This window comes from Saimiri boliviensis, chromosome 9, assembly GCF_048565385.1.
Source record: "Saimiri boliviensis isolate mSaiBol1 chromosome 9, mSaiBol1.pri, whole genome shotgun sequence".
NCBI lineage: Eukaryota > Metazoa > Chordata > Mammalia > Primates > Cebidae > Saimiri > Saimiri boliviensis.
Window position 1 is genome coordinate 23,709,546 of NC_133457.1, and position 22,835 is coordinate 23,732,380.

Consider the following 22,835-nt stretch of genomic DNA (forward strand, 5'->3'; position numbering starts at 1 on the left):
CGGTGTTGACAGAGAAGGAGGCTGAGCAGGTTGCTTGCTCAGCCCCACTGTGGGTTCCCTGAGCTTGTTGTGCCTGCTCGGCAGCCCTGAACCCTCATGCTGGCATCTTCAGCCTTCACCCTAATCTCTGGCTGTGCCTCTTACCCTATCTTCTTTGCTTATTTACTATATTTAAGTAATGCCATCATAGAACTAGTCTTAAAAAGGAAGTTTACCATAATTAATGTGAAAAATAAGCAATATGTATTTTCTCTCTCCTACGAAACCTGTGGAAACATTTCTCCTTGCTAGTTTCTGTTTTTTTAGTGATATAAGCAGCTGGTAAGTTTGAGCCTTTTCATATTTTTAAAACTTTTTATTTTACAGTAGTTTTAGATTTACAAGAAAGTTGCAAAGAAAATACCAAGCGTTTTCATATAACTTTCACCTAGTTTTCCCTCTTGGGTAATGTTAACATCTTACATTACCAAAGTACATTTGTCACAACTAAGAAACCGGCATTTGTCACAACTGAGAAACCAGCATTGATTTCTACATTGCTATTAACTCCAACCTCTATTTGGATTTCACTAGTTTTCCACAAGTGTCCTGTTTCTGTTCTGGACCCTGTCTAGGATATTGCATTACATTTAGTAGTCATGCCTCCTCAGCCTGCTTTTATCTGGGTTTTCCTTATGTTTCAAGAACATGATAGTTTTGAGGAGTAATGGTGAGGTATTTTGTAGAATGTCCCTCAATTTGATTTTTTCTCTGGTTAGACTGGGGAGATAGATTTTGGGGAGGATGACCACAGAAATGAAGTATTATCCTTGTTGTATCATATCACGAATAAATATTACCAATTCAATTCAATGCTGGTTGTGTTAACTTTGGTCACTTGGTTAACATAGTGTCTGTCCAATTTCTCCACTGTAAAGTAACCCCCCCTTCCTTGTCCATACTCCATTCTTTAGAAGCAAATTACTAAATTCAGCCCACACTTAAGGGGGAAAAACGGATTCAGCTTCGCCTCTTAGAAGAAAAGCATCTACAAAAATTGTTTGGAATTCCGATGAATGGAAGAATTATATCTTCTCCCTTGTTTATTTATTTATTTAATCATTTTTTAAGCTGGCATGGACTCTTGGACATTTATTCTATACTTTGGGTTATAATCTAGCACTATGTTATTCTATTTATTTATTTTTCTTTTTTGAGATGGAGTATTGCTCTGTCGCCCAGGCTGGAGTGCAGTGGCGCGATCTAGGCTCACTGCAACCTCCACCTCCTGGGTTCAAGTGATTCTCCTGCCTCAGCCTACTCAGTGGATGGGATTACAGGCAAATGCCACAATGACTAGCTGATTTTTGTATTTTTCATAGAAATGGAGTTTCACCATGTTGGTCAGGCTGGTCTTGCCCTCAAATCTTTTCAGGTTTGTTTTGGGAGCACTTTCACACTGGCTCCCAAATCTCTTTGAATGCCCTCATACTTTTATTTTTTGAGCATTATAGGATGCTCTATCTCACAATTTCCCTGCCCCAGCCCTAGAATCAGCCATTTCTCTAAGGAGCCCTGATTCTATTTACTACAGAATGGTATTCGAATTCAAAATTTGGGCATTGAGTATGCTCATTGTTAGTGGGAGGAGCATTAAAAAATATATATATATAATAAATAAATACAATTTCTAAATATATATGTGGGGTGTGTGTGTGTATATATACATATATATGTGTATATATATCTATATATGTATATATATGTATATATATATATACACACACACCACACATATATATTTAGAAATTTTATTTATATATGTATATATATGTATATTTATTTATATTTATGTATTATCTATACATCTGTATATATATACAGATATATATACATATATATGTACACACACACACACACACACCACACTTACATATATTTAGAAATTGTATTTATTTCAGTACCAGCCATTTTTCTGTGCCCTATAAACTTGATGGAATCCTATATATTTTACTCTATGGGTTAAAATCTGTGTAGATTACACTGTTAATCTGTGTTGTATTTATCTGTTAAATGAATTTCCCATTTAAAAAAAAACAAACTGAGGTAGATAACCTAGAAAGTTTAGATTTTAAAAAATCTAGCCTTACAAAAAAAGTAAATATGACAGGATAATTTATTTATATGAACAAAAGCTTTTTGTTCCATTAAAAAGTCTTAAACAGAAAATCCCTTTATGTGCACTTAAAATATAATTCAATTTAACAAAATTTAATTTGAGCATACCTTTTCAGAAACACACATTGTTTTAGCCGAGGTTCCTGAGAAAACAAAATCTGAGGCAAACTTTACCTGCTAAAAGTTTACTGAAAGTGTAATCCCAGGGCAGCAAAGGTGAGAGAAAATGGAAATGAGGCAAAGAAGGAAGGAAAGAAAATACAATGTGGTGTGTTATCAAGCTGGCCACAAACTCACAAAGAACACAACTTGCTCAGTTACATGGAACTTCTCTGGATAAGCCATACAAAATCCTTGGGGCCCAGGACAGACCATAGCAGGAGGAGAAGAAATTTATCTGTTGGATCCTTCTGCTGGAGACTGTGCTGAAGTTCAACCCTCATTCCCAAGGAAGCCTGAATAAGTAGTGTTAAGAGATAGGAGATGGTAGTTCAAGTAGCAGAAGTAGGGAGTGGAAGGTGGGGCCATGCAAATCTACTGAGGTGCATAGGTGAGTCTAGTACACACACGGAGCAAAGCAAGTTACCTAGATTTATTATGCATAAAAAACTTAGAAGTGGCCAGGCATGGTGGTTTATGCCTGCAATCTCAGCACCTTGGGAGACCAAGGCAGGAGGATTGCTTGAGCCCAGAATTTCAAGACCAGGCTGAGCAATATAGCAAGATTGTGTATCTATAGAAATACAAAATAATAATAAATAATTAGCTGGGTGTAGTGGAAAATGCCTGTAGTCCTAACTGTTTGGGAGGCTGAGTCTGGAGGATTGCTTGAGCCCAGGAGTTAGAGGTGACAGTGATATATAATCGTGCCACTGTACTGACTCCAGTCTGGGTGACAGAGTGAGACCATGTCTCTCAAAATAAATAAATGAGTAGCCAGAAGCAAAATATATTCGAAGTCATCTTCTTAGAGGACTGTCACTTCCATATTAGTACTACCAGTAATAATAATTTCTTATTTTTGTACAGGCATCTCAATTTCCAAGGGGTTATATCTGGCTCAACGGTTAGTCTCAGTTTCAAATAATGAAATAAGGTATAGAAAGGTCTGGTGTTGAGGGTCTGGTGTTGAGAGGTTCCATCTTGTTTCCCTAATTGCCATTGATTACATCTTTTGTATTTATAGTACAACATCAAAGCCAGGGAACTGCTACTGGTACTATACGTGTACAGGATTCTATATAATTTCATCACATGTAGATTCACACATAACCACTGCCACAATCAAAACACAGGACTATTCTATCGCCATGCCTGTGCAGTCACTCTTCCTCCTCCACCTCTACCATCCCTAACTCCTGGCAACTGCTAATTTGTTCTCTATCTAATTTTGTTATTTCAAGAATACTATATAAATGAACTCATACAATATGTGACCTTTTGAAATTGGCCTTTTTCTCAGATGCACTTAGTTTTACAACCTTGCACCACCACTACTAGCTATGTGATTAGGATAATAACTTATCTGAGCTTCAGTTTTCCCATCTATAAAATGGGGGAAACAATATTTTCCTCATAGCCTGTTGTGAGGATTAGTGAGATAATATTTATAAAACATTACCTGGCACATAGAAAGGACTTAAAAACTATCAGCAATTTTTACTATAATAATAATTTTTTATTTTTTTATTTTTTTTTGAGACGGTGTTTTGCTGTTGTTACCCAGGCTGGAGTGCAATGGCACAATCTCGGCTCACCGCAATCTCTGCCTCCTGGGTTCAAGCAATTCTCCTGCCTCAGCCTCCCGAGTAGCTGGGACTACAGGCGTGCACCACTCATGCCTGGCTAATTTTTGTATTTTTAGTAGAGGCGGGGTTTCACCTTGCCAACCAAGATGGTCTCGATCTCTTGACTCGTGATCCACCCGCCTCGGCCTCCCAGAGTGCTGGGATTATAGGCGTGAGCCACCGCCTATATAGGCGCCCGGCCTATAATGATTATTTTTATCATTAATGCTATCTGTGAAGCTGTTGCACATTGGGCAAAGCATGAGATTTGGAGATTCAAAGCCTGGGTTCAAATCCTAACTCACTTTTATATTCTCTGACCTTAGATAAGTTAACTTATCTGGTCTTTGTCTTAGACCATTATCTGTATTGTTGTGAGAATTAAGTGCAATAATACATATGGAAAACACAGCACACTCAGGTGCCCTAAATACTTCATTTTTAAAATTCCAAGCCTACTAAGGAATGCTGTAAGCCAGACACACAGCAAGTTTAAAAAGATGTTTGTTTTACATTCCTAGGACAGGGGATGGTTGAGTTTCCAGACAGAACATGATAGGAGAGCCTAGGTTGAGCAAGAGAGGAGGATGGACACAGAAATGTTTCCAGCAATTTTTCTTTCTTTTTTTTTTTTTAAATCATGAAAATCGTGTGTCCTACAAGCGAATGTTTGAGTTATTCTGAATTAAACTGGGAGGATATGATGATTATCTTTAGTTTGGTGTGCTTAATCTATCTTTTCTTTTGGGGAACTCCTACTGTATTCCTTTGGCCCTTGAGGGTTGTCAGTTACAATGCTCCATTTCACTCCTCTCTCTCCCCTCAGAGAGCAGAGGTGACCACATGACAAGGAAGCATTTTCTTCTGTACATGGAAGAAAACCTGCCTGCAGTAGAAGAGACTGAGACAGGCGGCTGTGAGAGAGAACATGAGGACTTTGCCTAAGCTCCTGGATTCCTCTGTTGCTGAAGCTGGACTACGCCCCAGACTTCCAAGTTGTATAAACCATTATAGTCCGTTTCATTGGTTATACTTATTCAGGTTGGGTTTCTGTAGCTAAAAGTGTCCTGGCTAATATAGGAACTTTTGCAAAATGGGCAAGCTTGGGCTCCAAGTCTGAAGTTTCTAATATGGTGGCTATGAAATATATCTGAAGTATGTGTATTCTTTTTAAACTTCTCTAAGCTCTATATTCTGGCCCAAATTGAGAACCATTGTCCCCCAACCCCGATTTTTTTTTTTCCTTTTTGCACTTCAAATTCATGGGCGGGATTTGATCATATTCAGTTCAAGGTATGTTGTCATTATTGGTTCATGCAATGTCAACATTCCCCTCTCATTTTGCTAATTACATTGTATTGCTATACTCCACTCCCATTACCACTTCCCCAAAGACCACAATTCTAGTATGTTTAATGAATAACTTCTTTTTGTATGTGTTTTTGTAAAATGTGTTTTGTTGTTTTCTGTGCATGTCTTGCTCAGTTATAAAAACAGCATTTTGTTACAGAGCTCATTCTGTTCTTTACTTTTTAAAACAATTAATATTTATATTTTAGTGCAGTTTTAGGTTTACGAAAAATTGAGCAAAAAGCACAGAAGGATCCTGTATAATATATCACCCTGCCCGTCTGGCAATTTGCCTTTTGGTTAACCCCTTGCATTAGCGTGGTGTATTTGTTATAGTTGAGAAACCTATATTGATAAATTATCATTAGCTGAAGTCCATAGTTTACATTAGGGTTCACTGTTTGTGTTGTTTATAGTTGTATGGATTTCAACAAATGTTATGTCTTGTATTTACCATCAAAGTATAATACAGAATAGTTCAGCAGCCCTAAAATTTCCCTGTTGTTCCATTTATTCATCTCTCTTCCCTCCCTCCCAAAGCCCTGGCAACCACTAATCTTTTTATTATCTCCATAGTTTTGCCTTTTGCAGAATGTTGTATACAGTAAGTCCTCACTTAATGTTGTCAAGAGGCTCTTGCAAACTTTGACTTTAAGCAAAATAACCTATAACAAAACCAGTTTTACCATAGGGTAATTGATATTTATAAGAGTTAAGTTCCTAAGGTATATTTCTCGTCACAAAAGAATCACTAAACTTCTAAATAAAGACTCCAAACACTTCTAATATTAAATATAGAAATAAATGTGAGCTATACATATACTTATGAAAGAGTAATAAAAACAAATAAGATAATTATTTATCCAATTTTTGGTGAATCATTGAGTGATGGCAGTTTTAAAAGAATTGAGAATTCTTTTAAATGGCTTATAAGAAAGCAATCATTCTTGGGCAAACTGATATGCAACAAGAACAGAATGTGTTACTTCCAGGAGGGTCAGTAAAACCTGGATAATCTAGGAAGTGAAATTCAGTTAAGAATAGAAACATTTCCTAAAACTTTCCACCACTTCTTTTGTGACAAGACAATGGAATATGACCCCAGAATGCCTCTGTGCACTGTTTGTTGCAGTATTTGGTGTGGGTATAATTCCTGAACTTCATAGGTTTTCTTTTATACTGTGGTTCAGCCAGTTTCAAGTGGCCCTTGAATCACTTTTATAAATCCCCAAGTGAAGAACTCCAGTATTGTTATAGATAACAATCAAAGCTGAATGGACCCACATTGACAGTTGCAGTCAGTTGCCCAGATGAGGTGACCAGATGGACTGTGGCCCTGGCAGCATGGCATCTGGGTGTTCTGTCTGGGGTGCTGCTTGTTACAATGGCACTGGGCAAGAAATGATGTTCACCATGGTGACTGGCCCCATGAGAAAAGAGCACTTTATGTTTAGCACATTCTGTTCCAGAGGTAAGGAAGTATGTAATTTATTAAAGAAATGTGTCATATTACGAGTACTTTTTAAGAAAAGTTCCAGTGCTCAAAAGCAGTGATTCTCTAACATTACTGCACATCTTAATCACTTGGAGTACTATTAAAACAGATGGCTGGGTTCCATCCAGACTTTCTGATTTAGTAGGTCTGGAATGAGGACCTGAGAAGTTGCATGTTTCCATTATCTGGAACATCACATGGTAAGTTTCTTATTTTTTATAATTCTGAACACTTAAGATATATTGCTAAAAAGCTGGAAGAATTCCCCTTGGAAACCAGCACAAGATAAGGATGCCTTCTCTCACCACTCCTATTCAACATAGTATTGGAAGTTCTGGACAGGGCAATCAGGGAAGAGAAAGAAATAAAGAGTATTCATTAGGAAGAGAAGTCAAACCATCTCTCTTTGCAGATGACATGATCCCATATCTAGAAAACCCCATTGTCTCAGCCCCAAACCTTCTTAAGCTGGTAAAAAAAACTTCAGCATAGTCTCAGGATACAAAATCAAGGTGCAAAAATCACAAACATTCCTATATATCAATAACAGACAAGCAGAGAGACAAATCATGAACTTCTATTCACAGTTGCTACAAAGAGGATAAAATACCTAGGAATACAGCTAACAATGGAAGTGAAGGACTTTTCAAGGAGAACTACAAACCACTGCTCAAGGAAATTGGAGAGGACACAAACAAATGGAAGAACATTCCAGGCATATGGATAGGAAGAATCAGTATCATGAAAATGGCCATCCTGCCCAAAGTAATTTATAGATTCAATGCTATTCCCATTAAACTACCATTGACAGGAACTTAAACAAATTTACAAGAAAAAAATCCATTAAAAAGTGAGCAGGCTGGGCGCGGTGGCTCAAGCCTGTAATCCCAGCACTTCAGGAGGCTGAGGCGGGTGGATCACAAGGTCAAGAGATCGAGACCATCCCGGTCAACACAGTGAAACCCCGTCTCTACTAAAAATACAAAAAATTAGCTGGGCATGGTGGTGCGTGCCTGTAATCCCAGCTACTCAGGAGGCTGAGCCAGGAGAATTGCCTGAACACAGGAGGCAGAGGTTGCGGTGAGCCGAGATTGTGCCATTGCACTCCAGCCTGGGTAACAAGAGCGAAACTCTGTCTCAAAAAAAAAAAAAAAAAGTGAGCAAAGGACATAAACAGTCACTTCTCAATTGAACACATTTATGTGGCCAAAACAATATGAAAAAAAGCTCAACATCAGGATTATTAAAGAAATGCAAATCAAAATCACAATGAGATTCCATCTCACATCAGTCAGAATGGCGATTATTAAAAAGTAAAAAAAACAACAGATGCTGGCGAGGCTGTGGAGAAACAGGAACACTTTTACACTGTTGGTGGGAATGTAAATTAGTTCAATCATTGTGGAAGACAGTATGATGATTCCTCAAAGATCTAGAACCAGAAATGTAACTGCCCAGTGAGTTCACCTTCCCTGCTGCCTAGACAGAACCAATTTACCAGGACAGGGGAATTGCAGTGGAGAAAGAGTAATTCACACAGAGTCGCTGTGCAGGAGACAGGAGTTTTATTATTACTCAAATCCGTCTCCCTGAGCATTCGAGGATCAGAGTTTTTAAAGATAATTTGGTGGGTAGGGGATTGGGAAGTGGGGAATGCTGATTGGTCAGGTTGGAGATGAAATCTTAGGCGTGAGAAGAGAGGTTTTCTTGCTGTCTTCTGTTTTTGGGTGGGATTGCAGAACCGGTTGAGTTAGATTACTGGTCTGGGTCTAACTCAACCAGTTAGATTACTTGTTGAGTTAGATTACTGATCCATTGAGTACAAGGTCTACAAAATATCTCAAGCACTCATCTTAGGTTTTACAATAGTGATGTTCTTTCCATTTGCGGAGCTTCAGACTCTTGCAGCCAGAGGTTGCATAACCCTTAAACTGCAATATCTAATCTTGTAGCTAATTTCTTAGTCCTGCAAAGGCAGAGTGGTCCCCAGGCAAGAAGGGAAATGACTGTTATCAATTTTGTTTCAGAGTCAAACCATAAACTGAATTCCTTCCCAAAGTTAGTTTGGCCTATTTCCAGAAATAAACAAGGACAGCTTACAGGTTAGAAGCAAGATGGATTTGGTTAGGTCTGATTTCCTTCACTGGCATAATTTCCTCAGTTATAATATTGTGAAGGCAGTTTCAGAAATGCCATTTGCCTCAGCAATTCTATTACCTTGTATAAACCCTAAGAAATATAAATAAATTATTCTATTATGAAGATACATGCACATATATGTCCACTGCAGCACTATTCGCAACAGCAAAGACATGGAGACAACCCAAATGCCCATCAATGATAGACTGGATAAAGAAAATGTGGTACATACACACCATGGAACACTACAAAGCCATAAAAAGGAGTGGGATCATGCCCTTTGCAGAGACATGGATGGAGCTCAAAGCTATTACCCTCAGCAAATGAACACATGAAGAGAAAATCAAACACCACATGTTCTCACTTGTAAGTAGGAGCTGAACAATGAGAACATATGGGTACAGGGAGGGGAACAACACACACTAGAGCCTGTTTTGGGGGCACAGGGGTAGAGAGAGCACCAGAAAAAATAGCTAATACCTAGGTGGTGGGTTGATAGGTGCAGCAAAACACCATGGAACATGTTTACCTATGTAAGAAACCTGCACATGGGGACCCCAGGGCTCAGACCCTTCACAGAGCCCTTAGGGTGTCTGCTTCAGAGGGTGCCTTTCTAGCTCCTGGCATCCTCATTTTCCCTCCTGATGTCAACCATGTGGCTCCCCTTGCCCTGCACATATATCCCAAAACTTAAAATTAAATTAAAGTTAAAAAAAACAATAAAAATAAAAAGGGCAAGAAAAATAAAAATGACCTGAATAGACATTTCTGTAAGACATACAGATATATTTAAAAATGCTCAAAATCACGAATCACTGGGGAAACCACAATGAAATATCACCTTGTACCTGTAACAACGGATACTGCCAAAAGATGAAAGATAACAAGTGTTGGCAAGGATGTGGAGAAAAAGGAACCCTTGTACACTGTTGGTGAGAATGTAAATTAGTACAGCTATTATAAAAAACTGGATGGAGGCTACTCGAAACAACTCAAAACAGAATTACCATATGATCCCACAACCTCACTTCTGAGTATTTATCCCCCAAATTTAAAGTCAGCTTGTCAAAGAAATATCTGCACTCCCATGTTCATTGTAGCATTATTCATTTGGCTGGAATTGGAGAACGTTATGCTAAGTGAAATAAGCCAAGCACAGGAAGATAAATATCTCACGTTCTTACTTCATGTGGCACCTAAAATAACTGAACTCACAGAAGTGACGATAAAATGGTAGTTAACAGAGTCTAAGGCAACCACCTTTCTCCTTTCTATCTCTGTAATTTTGACTACTTTAGATACTTCATGTAAGTGAAATAGTACAGTATTTGCCTTTTTTTGTGATTGGCTTATTTCACTTAGTCAAATGTCCTCCAGGTTCACCCACGTTGTAGCATGAAAGCAACACCCATTTATTATCTCACATAGTTCACAAGTTTTCTGAAGGTCAGAAGTTTTCTGTAGGTCAGAAGTGCAGACACAATGCAGCTGGTGGGGAGGAGGTTGTATGTGTGTTGGGGAAATGGGTATAGGAGAGCTCTGTACGGTCCACTCAATTTTGCTCTGAACCTAAAACTGGCATTAAAAAAATATATTTAAAAATGTATTGCTAAGTGACATGGGAAGCAGAGTGCTCATTACAACCAACCCTACTTCCTTTCCTGCACCCAAGGCTCCCAGGACAGCTCTGCTGTGCTTCCTCTATCCTTCCAGCAGCACCTACCTCCAAACTGGATTCTAAAGTGGGAGTTCCCTCTTGACTTTCTCTTTCTTTCTTAATTTCTTTCTTCTCTTTCATTTCCTGGCACTAATACATGTAAAGCAATTATGAATAATACATGACAATAGAATTGAGCAATTGGGTTTTAGGAGTTAACAGAAAGGAACAATTAGGAAAGACCCATGGTGGAACTAAACTATAAGCTCGATCTTGATAGAAGGATGACATTTGACTAATCAGAGAGAAGATGGCATACATGTCAGACACAGGCAGCATCTTGCCAGAGGCAGGACAGTGGAGAGGCAGGCCTGAAAAAGAGGTACTGGGGAGTACTAAGACAGAGGTTTGAATAGGAAGGATGGGATTGAAGAGCCAGGCGGTGTTCAGAGTTGACTTCGTAAGACATGGGAAGGTGTAGAAGGTTTTATGGTGATGAAAAACCTGTTTCAAGTAGATTAGGTAGGCGACAGAGTGACAGGGTGGCTTGACAGGGGAGGCCACCTAGCAAGGTGTTCTGGAAATTCAACCTAGTATGAGCCAGCACTAGTCTCCTTCTTACAACCTGAAATGTATCTGATCTGCGACCCAAGACATCCCTAGATAATGATTTCCTCAGTTTGTCTGGGTAAGCTGGGCTACATCATGTTCTGCTCAGTTTCTTAAACTTTCTAAAAATCACTTTTAGTTGCAGTGTTGCATGCTATTCATTGTTCAAACTGGTACACATATATGTATCTCAAAGCATTATCCTTTTTCTCTTTTTTTCCCTACCTCAATAACTTTTCTCCTTATTTGATAATCTAAACATATACTGTCTTCACATTCTTTTTCTACCTGGCTTAGTTTAGAGGTAAGGATTTCTGTTGCCTGAGATCATTAAACTCTCCAAAATATACAGATGGTTTTTCCCTCCCATGTTGTTTCCACTTAATTTATATCATATATGATTCATGGATCATCACAGAATAAAAACAGGATATTTTCCTCGTTTGAATAAGAGAATAAAGCATTGTCCTTTATGTTATCTGGCTAACCCACATTTTGCTGGGCCATCAGGACAAAGTAGCAGTGTGTGGCTCTGTCTTTATTAGTAAAATATGGAGACCCCAGGCCTCAGATCCTTCATAGAACCCTTAGGGGGTCTGCTTCAGAGGGTGTCTTCTAGCTCCTGGTATCCTCATTTTCTCTTCTGTTATCAGCCATGTGATTCCCCCTGCCCTGACATCCCAACACTGGCACGTGCATGGTTGCTTCTTAATTGCATTCTCAAAGGCTTTCTTGCCACCCTTCTCTCCCAGCTTGCCCTCTTCCTGAGCCCTGAAGCACACGTTTCTTGTTCTCTGTGGTTTACAGGGGTTCTGTTCTTTATTGTCCCTTTCCAGGAAGACAACACGAGTCCCAAGACTGGACTGAGTGCAGTCACAGGGACACCTCGCTGTGCTGCCTCACCACGCTGCCTCATGACCTAGAGTAATGTATACTTTGGATACATTCTTCCAATGCATCCATATTAAGCATGTGCACCTTAACTCTCATCTCAGGGAACAAACAGAATCATGAATTACTTTGAGTGATTCATATAGCTTATTCCATAAGCTTTGGACATTTTAAAATAGTTTCTGCAACTACAGAACCCTATCTTTGAGAAATCTGAAAACATTTCCCCAACCTTCCTATTTGTTACATTCTCCCTAAATGCTATACTTATGGCCTCAATGCATCCAGGAATGTGAATCAAAACCATCAGCTCTGTCACACCAAATACCATCAAAATATCCAAATGTCCAATGTACAAATATTAATTCTCATTCATTCATTCATAATTATATTTTTAGCATCTCTTCTGTGCTAGGCATTGTTCTCAGCACTTGGGTTATAGTAGCAAACAGGATAGACAAAATCTCTATCCTCAGAAAATGTATATTTTCACAGAACAGAGTTAACAAATAATTTCAGAGAGTAATATGTACTCTGAAGAAAATAATGCAAGCTAATATGATAGTGATAAGGATGATGAAGAAAGCCTCCTTAAAGAGGTTTTACCTGAGACCTCCATGATGAGAGCGGCAGTCAGGAGAAGTCCTAAGGAGAGAATACTCCAAGCAGGAGAAAGGTTAAGTTAAAGACCTTGGAAGAGTTGGAAGCAGGAGCACCAGTGAGCCTGCAATGTAATGTAAATGGGGGACAGATAGTAAGGGGAATGATGAGGGGTGACATAGAAGAGGTAAAAGTCATATTACCTAGGAACTTGTAAAGTAAGGAGATTGAATTTTATTTGAGTATTACAGGATGCTATTGAAAAGTTTAATCAGTGGAAGATCATGATCTGATTTAAATCTTTTAAAAAAGTGAGGTATACTTCATATAACATAAACTTTAGTATTTTAAAGTATACATTTAATTGGTTCTTAGCATTTCACAATGCATGCATATACGTCATCACAAATTCCAGAAAATTTTCATCATTCTCCCACAAAAACACCTTATCTCTTAACTGTTACTCTCCCTTCTACCTTCCCCTGAGCCCCTGGCAACCACTAATTTACTTTTAGTCTCTGTGGATTTGCCTATACTGGACATTTCAAAAATAGACATACAGTCTATTTTGTCTATTTGCTTTCATTTATCATAATGTTTTCAAGGTTTATTCATGTTGCAGCATGTAACAGTAATTTACTTCTTTTCTATAACACAGTAATATTTCATTGTGTGTATATACCATATTTTGTTTACCCATTCATCAGTTAATGAGCATTTGGGCTGTTCCACTTTCTGGCTATTATGAATAATACTTCTACAAGTATTCATATATAAGTTTTTATATAAACATATGCTTTCATTTCTCTTGGGCATATAACTAGGGCTGGAATTGCTCAGTTACATGGTAACTTTACGTTTAACTTTTTGAGGAACTGCCAAACTCTTTTCCAAAGTGGTTGTGCCATCTGATATTCCCAGCAGCAACGTATGATGGTTCCAGTGTCTCCACATCCTGGACAACACTGTTGTTTTCTGTTTATAGCCATCCTAGTAGGTGTGAAATGCTATCTCATTTTAGTTTTAATTTGCATTTCCCTAATGACTAAGGATGTTGAAAATTATTTCATGTGCTTTCTGTTTATATGTATGCCTTCTTTGGAGATATTTCTATCCAAGTCCTTTCCCCACTTTAAAATGGAGTTGTCTTTTTTATTGTTGAGTTGTAGGAGTTCTTTATACATTCAGCATACTTGGCCTTTACCAGATATATGATTTACAAAATTCTTCTCTCATTTTGTGAATTGCCTTTTCACTTTCTTGTTAGCATCCTTTCACTTTATGTAAGTTTTTAAAAGATCACTATGTAGCAGTTATGTAGAATATGGACTATTGAGACAAGATGAGAAACAGGAAAATGAATTAGAAACTATTGTGATGATCCAGACCAGAAGATGATGGCTTGGATGGTAGACAAGGTTCTGGCTTTACATTATTATTGACAGCTCTAGGTAGGCAGTGTTAAGTTAGTTGTCTGAAAGTTTATTTCACTTTATATTGTTTTGAGTACAGGAGAGAAAATTGTGGCACAACTACTTGTGAGGATTGTCTATAGACTCAAGGGTCAGCCCTATCATGTGGTCTTAAGCAGTTCTGGATTTGTTTAATAAATTTTGACCATGGCCTTAGATTTTAGAGAACCAGATTGCAAATCCCACTCACAAAAGATGGAAAATTTTATTAGTAAATTTATTAATAAATGAGTGGAATGGAATGGGCAAGAATGGAAACTCTCAAGGTAAAGAGAATATGCCATTTTCTTGGGTTGAGGTAGAAAAATAACTCAAAGGCCTGTGCCTGGATAATTCATCCGAAGTAATGAAGTTTCCTCAGGAAATCGAAGAGGAATTGGGTTAATTTGAAACTTCTACTTCAGTCTGACTATAAGAGCAGAGAAAATGGAAAAATAAAGACAAAATAAAAGAAGACAAGATGATTAGCTGGAGGGAGAATAAACTTTTCTTAGGAAACAGAGTGAGTTCTTAGCTCAAGATGAATCATCTAGGAAGGTCAATATGAGCCCTTGGAGGTCAGGATGGATATACCACCCAAAAGTAGTAGGAGGTATAAACAGGTCGAATTGTTTATAAAGAGGAATTTAGAAAAGGTGAAGATGTTTCAACTATTACTAGCTCAGGAATAGTGACTGGGCACAATGGAAACAAATGAAAAGAGATAAGATCTCTGGGTGAAGCCCCCTTGCCTGCAAGAAGCCAGATTCGGAAACTGAGAGGCTTCTGAAAGGTGTGGGTGAAGAATCCATAGTAAGAGCAATTGGAACAATCTTTTGACTACTGGTGTGGCTATACCATGTGGTCACAGATAATTTTGGGAGATTTGAGTGGGGAAGAACAGGCAGACATGCAAAAAATATTCAAATAGTTGCCAAATGGTTAGATTTGGAGACAGACAGTTAATGCAGATGGTGCCTGTTCCATGAGGGCATCTCTTAGAGAAATTTATAAAGTTAGCATTTTAAGAGAAGGCACAGTAGATATGAAAAATACAAATGGAGAGCCAGACAGAACAATAATCAGCCAAGTCTAGGCCTAGATTGGATATTGCTTTGTTGGGATAATATCTCCCAGGTGGATCTTTCCAACAAGGGTGGGAGAAAGTTGCTAAGATTTTGTTTGAATAGTGTAGCTTTTGGTAGCCCTAGACTTTACTGATTTCATATCTCTCACTATGGTGGAGCCCTATACACCAAACCTAGAGGAATATGTTAGAAAAACCATTTTCTGGGCCAGAAGGCAAAGAGAAATAGGGAGGAAGGAAGGCCCTTAATTTCAGCCCTATATGTGTTAGAAAAGGAATCAAAGCAATTAAGAAGTGATTTAAATTTTTAGAAATTCAACTGTGTCTTTCTGGAAAGGAAAGACTAACAACAGAGGGAATGAAGCACCAGAGGCATATGCTAGTACTTCACTTAAAGATTCACTAGACAGCAATGCTACTTAAGGCCTGGAATATTAAAAAATGGAGAAAAGATGGTAAATCAAGAAGCCCATTGGAGAGGAATTGATCTTCATAAACCACTGCAAACAAACTCTGAAGCATCAAGAGTCATCCAGTTTGGAAATTTGCTAAGGTTAATTCTTCAACTGAATCAAATGTGATAACTAGGCAAAAATTCCTTCCCTAAACAGATTTTATAGCCCTAAGCAATTTCATGACAAGTGGAAAGGGAAGCACTCTTTGAGGCTCAGGCCTGAAAAGTTCTGCTCACAGGTTGTTGACGAGGCTCACATTCAGTTCTGCTTTGGAGTGCCAGAAACATGGGATTCAAAGGAAAAATGGAAAATTAGATTATGAATAGGTAGAATAGAAAGGTGAGGGTGTCTTCGATGATTAATACTGAGTGTCAACTTGACTGGATTGAAGGATGCAAAGTACTGATCCTGGGTGTGTCTGTGAGGTTGTTGCCAAAGGAGATGAACATTTGAGTTAGTGGGCTGGGAAAGGCAGAGCCACCCTCAATCTGGGTGGGCACCATCTAATCAGCTGCCAGTGTGGCTAGAATATAAAGCAGGCAGAAAACGTGAAAATGCTAAAGTGGCTTAGCCCACAGCATGCATCTTTCTCCCATGCTGGATGCTTCCTGCCCTCAAATATTGGACTTCAAGTTCTTCAGCTTTGGGACTCAGACTGGCTTCCTTGCTCTTCAGCTTGCAGATAGCCTATGTGGAACCTTGTGATTGTGTGAGTTTAATACTCATTAATTAACTCCCTTTGATATATATATCTATCCTATTAGTTATTTCCCTTTAGAGAATCCTAATGAATACACGCCTCAAATAAAGCCTGGTCATTTGGGCTGACACCAGTTAAAGTTTCTAACTTTGCAAGAAGATTGTGATGTCTCAAGTGTTACTATCTTAGAAAGAAGGCTATTTGCAGAGTCCCCACCACCTTCCTCCAGCATCACCCCCAATACAGAGATATATGGTATCAAAACTAACTAATAAATGAGAAGTTGTTCCTAAGATTCACTGTAATTTCAGACTGTGAGCTTCAGATAACTCTCCCAGAATAACTTGCATAATGGAGAGGTTAAACCAAGTTATTTTTTGGTCTGACCTGTTTCCAACCAGTACCAATGAATTTCTGCTAGAGCCTTTGACAATACTAACGCTGGGCTCTGGAATTTTTTATTGTATGATAGCAAGATTGGCTTGCTTTCTGGATTTGGTGGGTCAGGGCTCATGCTGGGATAGTCTTCAGCATTCAATTAAATCTTGGAGCCTTTAAACACAGGACATAGTAGAGATGTATTTAACTTCTAAAGCCCTAAAGGACCTACACTTATTCCACAGAATATAGCCCAGGTTGCAGCTGCCTACTCCCCACCCCCACCCCAGGCCATTCTAGCTGACACTAGGCAAAGTATTAATAAGAAATTGGGGAGGATAAAATTTAAACTTCAATTTCTTTGGGTTTTAACTCCCAAGTTCATGAGAATGTGATTTTGGACTTTGATTCTTTTGACCTCTAAAATCCTTGGACTCATTTGCATGGAGATTTAATTTTTAACTTTAATTTCCTCCCAGGAAAATCCATTTTAGAAGGCAATTAATATTCAAATCCGGGACTTTGTTTGTTGTTGCCGGTTTTATTATTGGAGCATTTTTATACTGTTATTTTAATCGTTGCCAAACCTTATATTAGACAATGTGGCTGGACATAGTTTGGGAAAGGAAATTAGAGAAATAATTTTCAGTTTGGATGCAAGTTTTAGAATTAATTTAATCAACGTGCTATTCTGACCCATTTTAGAGTCCATGGGGGTAAAAATAAAACACTGCCCACCAGCATCTCAGAACAGCTGTGGTTGGTGTTGGAGGGATAATTTTTTGAAGATGGGATGAGGATTGCCCAAGTAGATTTTTAATCTTGTCCCCCATGGAACTCAGCCACACCACTAGTTAATGGTTAAGTCAAAGGGAGTAAGAGAACAAAAATTGCGGGAATTACAGACGAGGGAAATCTTCTTTCCTGTGACTTGCTTATAACATTCCTGCCTCTTTACTCATCATCACTCACTCCTCCCAGAACTTGTCAGACTTACAGCCCATATAGTCAATGCTTGACAATGCCAGCATGCTCCTCCCACCACCTCCCTCCTCAAGATCTGTCTGCCTGCATCCAAAAATGTGTAGCCTGCTTTATTCCTCTGCTGCAAGTATTACAGGAGAAGGCACTCTCTGCCCTGCACAGGGAAGTCTGTGGTGGTTCGTGCCATCTGGGGCTGAGTAGGAAGCCTGTCTGTGAGTTCACTATTAGAATGCCTTCTCACATGCAGACAGAAGAATGTGCTGTCCATATTAGCTCTAATACTGACAAAGGTAATACTTTGACCCCCATTTGTCCCCATTTGTCTGACTTTTGTGTCTATTTTCAGTTGGTTCTTAACTGGAGATGGGAATATAAGTGTTAAGTATTAGACCCTCTTTAACTCTATTAGGATTACTATAAATTTTTTGAGACAGAGCTGATAGGGCTTGCCAAGTTAGAATTAATTTGAGCTAGTTACTTAGAATTAATTAGAGTTAATTCAGTGTGGGTTATGAAGAAAAATGACAAATCAAAGATGATTTCTAGGTTTTTGATTTAAGTGACTAAGTAAATAGTGGTTCTGTTTAATGATGTAAAAGCCCTAATTCTGAGATTAGAGGTGACATGTGGTGAGAATGATGTGCATGTGTCAGGGGAGGGTATATATATATGGTGAGTCATTTTTGGGGAGGGGGGTATAAATACAGTGACAATGGCTTAGTAGGGATGAGATGGCTTGGGGAGAGTGAGCAGGAGAGCAATGATTTAGTTCCATATAAGAGATAAGGGCTTTAAGTAGGGTACTGGAAATAGAGAAAGGGGATTTAAGGTTGGAGACATTTAGAAGGCAGAATTTACAGAACTTGGTGACCAGTTGGATATGGATAGAGGGATATGAAGAGGGAGTTGGGAGACAATCCAAGGTTTCAAGTTACGGACTTTCTCACCTAACTTAAACATTAGATCATTACATCTGATAGATTCTGCCATATCATAAAAGAATATAATTCTTTTAGCCGCTATAAAAACATGCAGGGTATAGAGAAAGGAATATGGAAGGAGAAACTTCTCTAGAGCCTAAATCTTTTGTTCAAGAGAAAACAAAAATCCCACAACTATTCAAAACCTCTGAAAGCAGCAGCTAAGGTGGATCTTTTGGTTTTGGTGGTCTTGATTTTGTTAACAGACATGATACACTATATCAGGGATTGGTAAACTTTTCTGTAAGGAACCAGAGAGTAAATATCTTAGGTTTTGTGGAATGTGGTCACTGTTGCAACTACCCTACTTTGTTATTTTAGTGCAAAAGCAGTCATAGACAACAGGGTAATGAATGGACATAACAATTCCAATGAAACTTTTCTCATAAAACAGTCAGTGGGCTGGATTTGGCTCACAGGCCATAATCACAGTTTGCTAACCCTCAAAACAATACCTTATATGAGCGATGAGGTTGCCTCTCTCTCAACCCTACTAGAAGGAAGTCTTGCAATGTTATACAAGGTTGGGAGAGAAGTGGTGCTCTTTTCATTGATCAGTTATAGCAGCAAGGGGAATATGACTCCCACACATGGACCTGTTGAAAGCTGTTAGCAGGAGATTAACTCTCTTGTGCAAGACCTTTTTAATGGGCTGGACAAAGAAGAGAGAGGGAAGAAAAAAAAAGAAAACAAATTTATCCAGGTAGTGTTTTCTGACCACATCTCTATTTTCAGGATATAAATCTTCCCTCTCCTCTCATCCAGCCACAGGAACAAGTGGAAGAATGGTTGTGATTCCTAGCCTGTGCCAGGGACTGACAGGATTTCCAGGCCACAGGAGGAGGCCAAAGGCTTGCTAATGCTGGAGAAGGGTCACTTCTGAAGAGGGAGGGTAGTGATAACATAGGGGAAGGGAGAAGAAGTGAAAGCACTGACGGCAGGGGAGAAGACCGTAGTGTGATGAGAGAGAAGGTATCTGGAAGAACACTTTCCATTGCCCAGGGAACATCCATGGAGGAATACTATCAAGGTCTGATCAGTGAGGTCTGTGCTCACAGATCATGCTCAGAGACGAAGCAGTTCAATAAGGAGGGCAATGGTGAACTTCTTTCCACTATCAGATTCATACAGATTGGAATTTGTCTCTGATAATTCCTAAGAACTGTTTGACCCTAGTGTGTTTATGTGTGTTCACTTGGCCTGAGAAGGGGCTTAGACCCCTAGCCCCACCAGTCAATAACCAGAGATAGTAAATGATATAAATGAAAACAAGAGAAGCTGAGAAAATGTGGATGTGATACTAGTCACAATTATAAAACCACTGAACCGGAAAGGACTGTAAGAGAGTATCTGACCTAGTCTTATACCTTTAGAAAAGTTACTCTTTCTTAATGATGTGCCTGACAAAAGACCAGGCATTCACTTTCAATAATTCATTCTGATATTTTCACTCTGGAAGCCTGTAAATCCTTCTTTATATTCGATAGAAATCTTTCCTACTTTACTTTCATTTCTTATTCTACATGTGATATAGATAAAACCAAACCAAACCATCTTTTTCAAGAATACTTTATAGTCATTCAGATGTAGTAAAGTGTCATTTACTAAGATGTTCGAACACTCTTTGTTTGAATACAAGCCAAACAACAGACTTGTAATGATGTTTCCCTCTGCCAGTGTTGGCCCAGCATTGCAGATCACGCCATGCAGACAAGGTAGGACAGATTATAATGGACAAATAGAAAATAACCTTGTCAGTAGCTATTACAAATGGAAAAAATGTTTCATACATTAAAAAAAAAAAAAAGATCATTTAAAACTGAGCAAAAACTCACTGCTGTGCAGGCCAAAATAGACATTCAAAAAGGACAAAGACTACAAAAGCAAACAGGCATTGATGGATCTGTTCAAATGAGTGTTGCGTTCACCTCTCCTTTAGTTTTGCTAGAAGCAATTTCAACAAATTGTGTTAGCAATTTTCTCATACTTCTCTCTGCAGATAACCATCTCACACTAAATAAAAATGGTTTACTTTTTGTATTATTGCATACTTCTTTTGGGGGGTGTTGTTTTAAGGAAACTAATATGCATTATGAATTCTTTTTTTGGTGTGAAAATTGAAAAGCATGATCTTTATGTTGTTTTTGACATCATTCAATATTTAGGGTTTTTCATATTGTGCCACATTTTTTTTCTTGTTGTTGATGTTGCCTTCAAGTAAGCTGCATATATTTGCTTAATGCAAAATGACAATAAATCCTTAATTCATGTTTTATCTGATTTACTTTTGGTGTTGTTGTTGTTAGAGATAGGGTCTCACTCTGTTGTCCAGGTTGGAGTGCAGTGGCACAATCATAGCTCACTGTATCGTCAACCTTCTGGGCTCAAGAGAGCCTCCTGTTTTAGCCTCCCAAGTAGCTAGGACTACAGGCACATTCCACCATTCCTGGCTAATTTTTATTTATTATTATTATTATTATTTTTTTGTAGAAATAGGGTCTTGCTTTGTTGCCCAGCTTGTTCTCAAACTCCTAGGCTCAAGTGATCCTCCTGCCTTGGCCTCCCGAAGTGCTGGCTTTATTTTTACTGAATAAAATGGTCTTTAAGACATACAAGGCTTTAAACTTTAAAAACATATTTATTTATTCAGATTGCTAAAAACGTTCTGTTTTAGATGCTATTGTGTATTAATCAGGCCATGCTAGACTATGCCATATAACAAATTGTCCCCCAAATCTCTGGCCTAACATAACTGAGGTTCATTTCTTGTTCATATTATATCTTATTTGTATCAGAAAGAGGCTGTCATCCATACAGTCTTTCAAGGACCCAGGCTGATGGATACTCTGACATCTTGTAGCTGCATCATCTGGAACAGGAGAACTTCATGGTGGCTGCAGCAGCAGAAGTGAGAGCTACAGAGTCATACTCTTAAATGCTGTGGTTTGGACGTAACACTCGTGGCATTTGCTCACTGAAAGATCTTTTATTTTGAAAATGTCCCTTTGCAGTTAAGATAAAGTCTCAACATTCACTTAATCTAGAATCTTGTGTTTGAATGATCTTCTTTTTCATAATGTCATCCCTCATTCACCTTTTCTTAGGCAAATCCCAGTGTTGTTAGCCTTTCTATATGTCAGCATTTTTAGTTGCACACAGAAAACTCAACTCTGGCTCATTTATATCAGAAGGGACTTGATAAAGGAGACTAGAAAGCCTGGTAATCATTGGAAAGGTTGAAAGAACAGGTCCTAGACTGAGCCAGAACCAAATTATCTTTGTTGCAATGGGGAAGCTACTGCTCCAACTGCTGACCCCAGAACCATGACCTTGGAACCACCTGGGTCAGCAGAATAGATGTCTATATTCTGCCTATTTTTCCAGTGGTTTTTCATCAGGTGCAACTAGGAGCCAGAAACTAAGTGATAGGATCTAACTCTTGACTCTAGAGGCTAGAAAGATTAGGAAATGTTAACTTTTAATAATTTACACTGGGGGCTGGGCGCTGTGGCTCATGCCTGTAATCCCAGCACTTTGGGAGGCCCAGATGGGTGGATCACAAGGTTAAGAGATCGAGACCATCCTGGCCAACTTGGTGAAACCCCATCTCTACTAAAAATACAAAAATTAGCTGGGTGTAGTGGTGGGCACCTGTAATCCCAGCTACTCAGGAGGCTGAGGCAGGAGAATCGCTTGAACCCAGGAGGTGGAGGTTGCATGAGCTGTTATCACACCACTGCACTCCAGCCTGGGCAACAGAGTGGGACTCAGTTTCAAAAAAAGAAAAAAAAGAATTTACGTTGGGAAGACAAGATACACAATGTGGAGAATTATCAAAATATGGGGTGGTTTCTCAAAAGATTTGGGCTGCCATGAATAACAGATGTTCACTAGAATTTCTTTTATAGAATTCATTTTACTTATAAAAACTTTTTTTTTTTCTGTTGCAGAAGTAATATAACTAAAGATAAGAAAGGCCGGGCGCAGTGGCTCAAGCCTGTAATCCCAGCACTTTGGGAGGCCGAGGCGGGTGGATCACGAGGTCAAGAGATCGAGACCATCCCAGTCAACATAGTGAAAACCCGTCTCTACTAAAAATACAAAAAATTAGCTGG

The 22,835-nt window shown here is 38.7% G+C and overlaps 1 long non-coding RNA gene across 1 annotated transcript in view; it reads right to left on the bottom strand.

The window, feature by feature from the left end:
* LOC141585603 (uncharacterized) overlaps positions 1–22,835 on the bottom strand; it is a 111,562-nt gene that overhangs the window by 21,606 nt on the left and 67,121 nt on the right. The window lies entirely within an intron of this gene.